The sequence below is a fragment of the Acipenser ruthenus genome, chromosome 19 (genome assembly GCF_902713425.1).
Source record: "Acipenser ruthenus chromosome 19, fAciRut3.2 maternal haplotype, whole genome shotgun sequence".
Taxonomy (NCBI): domain Eukaryota; kingdom Metazoa; phylum Chordata; class Actinopteri; order Acipenseriformes; family Acipenseridae; genus Acipenser; species Acipenser ruthenus.
Genome location: NC_081207.1, coordinates 32,680,695 through 32,690,689, shown reverse-complemented (window position 1 = coordinate 32,690,689; position 9,995 = coordinate 32,680,695).

Genomic DNA, 9,995 nt, shown 5'->3' with positions numbered 1-9,995 from the left:
GTCTGAAACACAGACTCAGAGTGCTTGACTGCCTCAAATCAATCACTGCCTAACACTATTGTCTGAAACACAGACTCAGAGTGCTTGACTGCCTCAAATCCATATCAATCACTGCCTAACACTATCGTCTGAAACACAGACTCAGGCTCTGCTGACCAGTGTAAAACACTACAGCAATAATAATATCATTGAGCAGACAATAGAATATATGCACTATGAAGTAAGCCATTAATATCCTGGTAAGCGACACCTTTAGGGCAAAGAATTTAAAAATTACAAAGCAATTACATGACTAAAGAAACTCCCTGCTGCCTACCTGTGAATAAGAATGCATTAAACTGAGAGCTACCAGCTAAAAAAAGCCAAACAAAAGAAATAGAGTCATTTGAATTCCCCCACAGTGCACCATGGGAAGCAAATCATTCAGCTTCTAATTAGACTCCGTTGTGCCGCTGCTGGTGCCGGGGCAGGTGCGAGGTAGCCGCTCCGTCTCATCCTGCCTCGTGATCTTAAAATATCTTTCTTCTCTGCAGGGCGGAGGCTCGCGACAGGCCAGAAAGAATGTGCAATTAGGAAAAGGTCTGCTAGCATTGTGAGCCTGAGCAAGTGCTGCTCTCCCTCTCTAATGAGAAGACACTTCAAACCAGCAAGCAGGCAACGCAACGGCCCGCTGCTTCTTTCAGGGCCCCGCTTGTTTTTATCTGGCCATCTCCTTCCTGGACGAGTCGAGAGAAAAACAGCCTGAAACAAACACATCTGTATGAAATGAGGGGGAAACAAAGAAACATTAACAAAGAAACATTACTGCACAGATCCCAACATACACACAACAGACACACCAACTGCTTTTGTGTGTAAATGATTTGATGAGGTCATCTTATTTATCTTGTTACTGTAAACCGAGGTTTCCATCAGAGCTGAAAATAGTAAATACCCAAAAGACCCAAGAACAGGAAGAGAGAAACCACTCGATTATATGCTAACCTTTTTTTTTATTGGCCAAGAAAATAACCCTAAAGATGACTGAATACCAGCGCTGAAGCCTGGATTGACTCTGTAACTGAGCCAACAAATCTGTTACAAATGAGTAAATCCTCTGTAAATATACTATAGTAATACAGGGTTATAAAACCAGTAATATACTAGGGTGTTTAAAAAGAAACATTTTAAAACACTTTCCACAAACAGCGTGCAGTGATAAGATTGTACTAAACTGTTAATAACAGGCCTCAGTAGTATGCGTTTATAGATGCTTATTAATGCATCCTTAAAACAAAGTAGAAATCCCAATTATCCCTGCAGCTCCAGGATATTCAACCTGAAATAATGTGCCGGGCCCGGAGTTCAGCAGCCTGGCAGGGCTGCTCCTCCAGCTCACTGATTAGAAGCGGGTGTGGAGGGGGGCATTGCAAAACACAGCAGGAACGGCCATCGTTACTATAGCCAGAGCCGCTAAAAGAGAAGGGCCCAACACTTAATAAAGTCTATAGTCTGCACAGTACTCTTGCAGGTTCCCCATGGTTATAATCTGCACAGTACTCTTGCAGGTTCCCCATGGTTATAATCTGCACAGTACTCTTGCAGGTTCCCCATGGTTATAATCTGCACAGTACTCTTGCAGGTTCCCCATGGTTATAATCTGCACAGTACTCTTGCAGGTTCCCCATGGTTATAATCTGCACAGTACTCTTGCAGGTTCCCCATGGTTATAATCTGCACAGTACTCTTGCAGGTTCCCCATGGTTATAATCTGCACAGTACTCTTGCAGGTTCCCCATGGTTATAATCTGCACAGTACTCTTGCAGGTTCCCCATGGTTATAATCTGCACAGTTTACTGTGGTCCCCATGCTTTGCTTTGTTCTCACACTAACAGTAAACAATGAAGAACAGCTCTTAGTTTTAGATACAGAGCATTACTGGGAAGCCCAGACCTGATAAACAGATCTTGGGGGTTGGCAACACCACCCAAAGGGACTTATTAATATTGGTGACACATCACGTTATTAATATTAGTGACCCATCACTTTATTAATATTAGTGACCCATCACGTTATTAATATTAGTGACCCATCACTTTATTAAAATTAGTGACCCATCATGTTATTAATATTAGTGACCCGTCACTTTATTAATATTAGTGACCCATCATGTTATTAATATTAGTGACCCGTCACTTTATTAATATTAGTGACCCATCACTTTATTAATATTAGTGACACATCACATTATTAATATTAGTGACCCATCATGTTATTAATATTAGTGACACATCACGTTATTTGTTGCATGTCACCCGGTTGATTCCCTGGATCTGATCCCAGCTCTCCTGGACTGCCTTCTCCCGCTTCTCCTGATTCCTGATTGTTTGTTCCTCCTCCCTGCTCTCTCCTGCTTCTCTATTATCTCCCCCTCTCTCTCTCTTTTATTTTCATTACTGTGTGTTTTCTTCGTATCTGTTTCTTTATACTTGTATTTGTATTGCATTGTCCAGACAATGAGGTTTTATATGGTGCAGTGTGCTCAATAGGACAGTGCTGCTGCATTCCCTGTTCATCAAACGCATGGGGTGAAGCCATTCTGACAGAAAACCTCTCACACCAGTAGAAAATGAAACTGAATTTTCTATCCTACCCCACAAACCCAGGCTGTTCTTTTAACTCCATTTGCTGTTAAAGTGTTCACAGTAATCCACTGCTGTATTTTTACAGTGTGTATTGTGGTTTCTATTTTGTAATCCAAGGTGAAATAACCTTATGATTCAAACACAGTTACTGCTGAGTTCTCTCTGTAGCTTGCTTGCTGCTTCACTTCCAGTCCTCAGCCTACTGCTACCGCTACTGCCATAACTCGTAGAAATAAGAGGAGTGCATTGATAATCAATTCTTTGCCTGTTTCAATAAACTCGAAATCCAAGGTACAAGAAGAAACGTGTCTTAGCATTCTGCAGTATGCCTTTTAAAGTACTATACTGCTTTCTATCCCACATGTATATCATGGCTGTATTTGGGACACATTCACATGTTGTCGATACTCTCATGTAAGCTGTGGCAGTTCTGATCAGCCACCCCTGCCACTTATCTTGTACAAACGAGCAAAGTGAGGATTGGTGATGTGGTCTACTGCCAGCTGAGGGCCATACTGACATGACCAAACACAGGAAAGCCTGGTGCATTAGCAGACTACAGCACTTACCTGACACCACCAAACACAGGAAAGCCTGGTGCATTAGCAGACCACACCCCTTACCTTATACCACCAAACACAGGAAAGCCTGGTGCATTAGCAGACTACACCACCAAACACAGGAAAGCCTGGTGCATTAGCAGACCACACCCCTTACCTGATACCACCAAACACAGGAAAGCCTGGTGCATTATTATTATTATTATTATTATTATTTGTTTATTTAACAGACTCATTTATTCAAGGTGACTTACAAAGACTAGGGTGTGTGAACTATGCCTCATCTGCAGTCACTTACAATTACGTCTCACTCATTTATTTATTTCTTAGCAGACACCCTTATCCAGGGTAAGAAAGACGGAGCACAAGGAGGTTAAGTGACTTGCTCAGGGTCACACAGTGAGTCAGTGGCTGAGGTGGGATTTGAACCGGGGACCTCCTGGTTACAAGCCCTTTTCTTTAACCACTGGACCACACAGCATCCTGCATTAGCAGACTACAGCACTTACCTAACACCACCAAACACAGGAAAGCCTGGTGCATTAGCAGACTACACCACTTACCTGACACCACCAAACACAGGAAAGCCTGGTGCATTAGCAGACTACACCACTTACCTGACACCACCAAACACAGGAAAGCCTGGTGCATTAGCAGACTACACCACTTACCTGACACCACCAAACACAGGAAAGCCTGGTGCATTAGCAGACTACACCACATAGCACCCTTCCAGTTGAATCAGGGCTGCAGGTTTTAATGGGCAGAATACTTACAATTCAAAGATACTGTTGATCTGCCATGGGGTGTACAGTAATAAAGGGGATTTCAGTAGCAGATATCCAAAGGCTTTTAAAACTCTCCTGTAAGCTTTTACTAGAGCGATGGGAGAGCAATTAAAATGATGTACTTATACATCTTTGTGGCAGGGATAACAGATCGGTCCAGATTAGAACATAGCGAGGGATCAATATAGGAAAGAAAAACAACTTTGTACTGACTTATTTATACAGACTTGCTTTTAAAGCCATTTTGCAGCTATCTGCTTGCAATTTGTTAAGCAAACACCCGTCCTCTGAGACTGCCGTTTATTCTCCTTTTTATTTTCTAAAATGTAATCTGCTTATGGTTCAGACTGAGGAGTAAGCCAACTGCACACTCTTTGCAATGAGACAAATAGAACAAATGATAGAAATATGTATTGTGATCAATAGACATGTTCTATTTTACAGTGTGCTGAACCTGAAACAATTGACAAGAAGTGACTGTTAAAATCATGAGATCCTTTAAACTCTGGACTCACACAGGTGAAACGATTAAAGCAAAGGCTACAGGCTGATTGAGGCTGAACCACAAGCTCTGAAGAAAAAGAGAAAATTGTATCAAATAGAAAATCAGTTGAAGCTTTAGTTCCAACGAAGGCAGGCAGTGCCTTTAGCAGAGGAGCTCAAAGCGACCCCAGCAACTAGAAGTGACCTTATTAGCATTAACACACAGATTCCTTCCCAGCAAATTACACTGAAATCTTAAAAACTGCTTATTGAACTGCACTGAAATACAGTAGAAGCAAAATCACTGTACACTTTCAATCAGAAACATTATCCAGGAATATACTGCCAAACAGGGCCCTCCGCTCTCAAGGGCTAACAATCTTACACTATACAGCTCAACCTTACACTATACAGCTCAACCTTACACTATACAGCTCAACCTTACACTATACAACTCAACCTTACACTATACAACTCAACCTTACACTATACAACTCAACCTTACACTATACAGCTCAACCTTACACTATACAGCTCAACCTTACACTATACAACTCAACCTTACACTATACAACTCAATCTTACACTATACAGCTCAACCTTACACTATACAGCTCAATCTTACACTATACAGCTCAATCTTACATCTAGCAAATTCAGTTTTTTCCTAGAATGAAAATGAAACAGTTGTTGATGCTCACATACACATATTATATATATATATATACACACACACACACACACACACACACACACATTTAGGCTGAAATCAGTAACCATTTCTCACCGTTGATGAACTTGCCTGAATCAAGGCCCACACTGAACAGAGGCTGTCTCTCTTTAGAGGTCACTGCCCACAGTTTGTGTGCTAAGCTTTTTCTCCTGCTGAAATTGTTTTGAAATTTTTTTAAACATTTTTTAAAAATAAAAATATATATAGAATTATTACTATTCATTCAAATTTGTAATTCTTTAAATGCCGGCTGTGTGTGTGTGTGTGTGTGTGTATATTAATATATATAGTTTTTTAAGGTTATGGTTGTTTTTAACAGTGCATATCTATAAACGTGTTTTGTAATTCATACTAACAAACTTGCAAAGACAAAACGACCTTGTAATAAATATAAATTACTTCAATTTAAGAACAAATCTGCATTTCTGATTGTAGTCTGGGAGCATACTAACATTAACACACACTGCATCCCATTTACCGGTAATTGAATACATGATAACTGCATTTCCTTACGACCTTCACAATTGCACAGCACATTTTTTATATATAATTACATATTTTGCTAAAACTTAAAAGGCAAATTGGCTGTGCCTAAGCAGATTAGATTTTTTATAGCTAATTTATAAAGCTATACAGAGCTCTCCTCAGCCAACCCACAGAAACACACACACACACACGCACACGCACGCGCGCGCACACACACACACACACACACACACACACACACACACACACACACACACACACACACACACACACGCACGCACACAAACGCACGCACGCACCGGGGATGAAAGAATCACGCTGGAACAGCAGCATCCTTACTACTTTCCAGGGACTCGGGTCAACTTTAAAAGAACAAACCGGCTCTGAGGCACCGAGAAGAACGAGTAGAATCCTGTGATTTTATTCATCTTTTTTAATGTCAGTTCAAAATAAGAAAAAAAGAGAAGAGCAGAAGCCAGTTGTGCAGACCTGCCATCATCATTTCCACCAGGTAGATCCGTGGGTCATGCTATTATTGGGTGTGATATCTCCAGCAAGCCTGCAAACTCAATGTCAGCCAATCAAGAGCCGTGGTGAAACCTGACTGATGAGATTTCCAAGGGACTGATAAAGGGACTAAAAGTGCCAAACGATTATAAGAAGTGAGAATTTTATTGACACGCTGATGAGTGGTTTATAAGTACATTTTATTTGTGTCCTTTATTTTCTGAACACTGAACAAAGCAGCACTTGAGGTAAACCCATGCATTGGCTGGTTCCATTGTTTTATTGGCAGGTAATAAATTAAGTTAAAGTTCTATGAAACTAACTCCCAGAGTGAATTCAGCCTAGCAATAAAAAGACCAGAAATGACAAGATACATGGCGAGAGGAGTATTTTAAAAAACGCTCCCTAAACAAGAGTCTCGCTCCAATACATGTTCTCGCCTCGCTGTGTATGGAGCAGAAGGATGCAGTTACAGGCTGTAGCATTTCATTGAGATAGTGCCAGGCTGACAGGCTGCCCTGATCCCTGTCCTGAAGTCCCTTTTGAAGCTGGTCTAAGTGGCACTATTGTAATTGCTGTACTCTTCCCATCGTTGAGGATACAGTGCCCATGGATATCCACTGTGGACAACAGACCTTTGAAAGTCTCTTTGAAGAGGCCCAGGGATGAAACACAGGGCAGGACTGGTGAGTCAGGTAAGGGTTATTGAGTGGGATTCATTGAGAACTCCATGCCGCACTGGAGTGACCAATACAGACTCTAGAAACATGTATTTTGTATTTAGGGAAATGTGGTGTCACCCTTATAAAAAGGTTCCCATAGTCCCACAGTGTAATAAAGCACAGTGAAAGCATGGTAAAGCATAGGTCAGCACTGTGAAGCCCAGTGAGGTATGGCAAAGCATAATAAAAACATGATGGTAAGCTATAGTACAGTAAATGCAATGTAGAGGCATGGGGAAGAATTAGCATGAGCAATTTAACCTTACATTTATAAGGGCAATCCTGCCCTGGCAGCAGCCCTGCTCAGAGCCTCTGACTAGCCTCTTCATTGTTCTAAAAGAAAACCAGTCAATACACGTTTTTAAAAAACACATTGAAGCGCTGTCAGAATTTCCTAGGAATCAAGCGGATTGCTATGGTTACGTCTGTCTATTCATATTAAAAGCAAATAATTCAAAGTGTAGTTTGAGTAGATTGGGGTGACCATGATGGAATCCTATTCTGTAAACTTGTCCTCTTAATACAATAAATATCACCAGTCCTCATCACTGCTCCATTTCTATGGCAACATCGGGTTCTGCTTTCATTGCAGTTTTATTTATTTATTTATTTATTTATTTATTATAAAAGTTACCTATTAGAATCTGTCCCTGACTTCATAAAGCCTTCTGGCTTCAAAGACTTTCCTGCAGTCTGAACAGAAAAGAATATAAATTAAACGAATACGAAACAATTTAATACTTCAGTCAAGCCCCAGAATTAAAAGTCTTCGTTGTTTATTTGTGGTTTGGTAACTTTGGGGGGGGGGGGGGGGGGGGCGTTTTTCTGAAAACATTGTGCTAATGACAAATTGGAGTAAATGGCTTTGAGAATGTAGCCCAGTATGTTTTGTTTCTTCAGACTTCTTGGTGCTACTGTATCTCTCAAGTTTGAGTGTTTAAAGTTATGGTGGACCTCCCTACGCTATCCCAAGATCCTCTCCCCAAAATACAAAACCAATCAGCCGCCTTCTCGTGAGACCAAGGACCCCGACAAAGACTCCTCCTCATTATTTGTCTAATTGATTTGCTTTGTTCCTTTTAAGTGCTGCTGAATATGACTGCGTGTTTATTACTCATTCCATGGTTGAGTGCTCTCATTATATATTTCATTTCCATTTTATTTTGTAAACTCGCTAGGCATCTGTTGCATTAGCAGCTTCCTGCTAAAGATACCCCCTCACACCAGACGTGTCCCTGCAACCCTTTCATTTCTCACACATTTGTTCTAAAAGCAGATGCTTCTTCGTTCTAGTTTTGCACAGAGGCCCGTCTCCCTCCTGCATGTATATCTGCTTGGTTTATATTCATTTAATGAGCTCTTTTCTTGCTATAGGTCTGTCTGTTTATATTCATTTAATGAGCTATTTTCTTCCTATAGGTCCGTCTGTTTATAGCTGCTGCAGCCTCCTCAGATTGCAGTGGTAGATTTTAGTGGGAGCTGTCAGCGTTAGAAATAAAAGGGAAAAGTTTCACAGCAATTCCAGATCTTTATGAACACAGCTGCCAAATCCCCTTATTAAATCTCAATAGTGCCTGTTGACAGGGGCTGTACAAAGCAGAAGAGTCTTCCTCTGTGTGGCAAAACAGCAAAATAAAAATAAAAACCAACAACCCTGCTCTTTTCTCAAAGCATTTCAGTTCACATAGCATGCACTGTGCAGTTGAAAAATGACATTATTATTATTATTATTATTATTATTATTATTATTATTATTATTATTATCATTATTATTATTACTATTATTGCCCTCTGCACCCCCTCCTTACCATTCTCACTCTTTCTGCCCCAATATAAATGCAGTTAATGATCAGTTTAGCTCAGTTACTCTCCAGTGAGTGTGTGTGGGTGTTTGAGCAGCTGCTCCAGTGTAGTGATGTTCAGTTACTCTCCAGTGAGTGTGGGTGTGTTTGAGCAGCTGTTTCAGTGTAGGGATGTTCAGTTACTCTCCAGTGAGTTTGTGGGGATAAACTTTGTATGTTTTTTAAACTGTGCACTGGGGTGAATCTGTCCTTTTAAACTTTGCACAATTCTGGCCTTCTGTTTTTTGGAGCTCATTTTGTCCTGCACGATGAAACTCCCTTTGATAATATACTGCATCTGAGACCTAATAAAAGTTTGAGATGCCCTGTACCTGGGTTTGGGGTGAGGATTGATGCGAGCTTCAGGAGAGGATCTCCCCCGGGCTGCCTGGTCCTTCATACACCCCTGCGGAGAGCTCCCGGGACCCTCTCCTGCTGCAGAATTGAGACGTGTGTGTATGAAGACAAATCGCTCCCTGGCGCAAGGTCGCGTCTCCACAGGTCCCTGACTTCTGACAGACACATCCGTTAAAAATGACAGCAACTAGCCTCCACTGCACCCTTAAGGAACACCTTCCCTTTTCAAATTTAATAAAAAAAAATTACAATTAAAATAAATATATAAGAGCTTGTAATGTGACCATACCAGATGGCTTGTTATTGTTATTTACACTGTATTAAAATAGTTTGTGCCATAGTTTTCTCTCCAACTTTATTACATGTCTATTTTCTGTTAACATTTCATATCAGTAAATATGATAACATATGCAGAAAGGGTACAACCTTCCCTCTGGATTTCTCTCTTCTGAAAGATGTTTCTGCTTTAGTTGTCAGGCCGGCTGACCAGCGCTCTGTCCCGGGGAGAATGAGTTTTAATGTAGTCACAATGAGGACAATGAGTTTTAATGTAGTCACAATGAGGACAATGAGTTTTAATGTAGTCACAATGAGGACAATGCCACTGAGGTTCATTTTGGTATGAGCTCCTTCAGAGGGCCTGGGATTAAGAACCTGCCCCTAGCTATATAATGCTCTCGATGCATCGGTGGTACCTATATAATCCTCTCGATGCATCGGTGGTACCTATATAATCCTCACGATGCATCTGCGGTACCTATATAATCCTATGACAAAAATACTGTACATTTGCAACACCAACTACAAACTTTTGGGTAGCTTGTTCATTTTTAATATTTTTTGGCATTTGACCCAATGTGTATTTATCGTCTAATTGGTAATCATGCTCATAA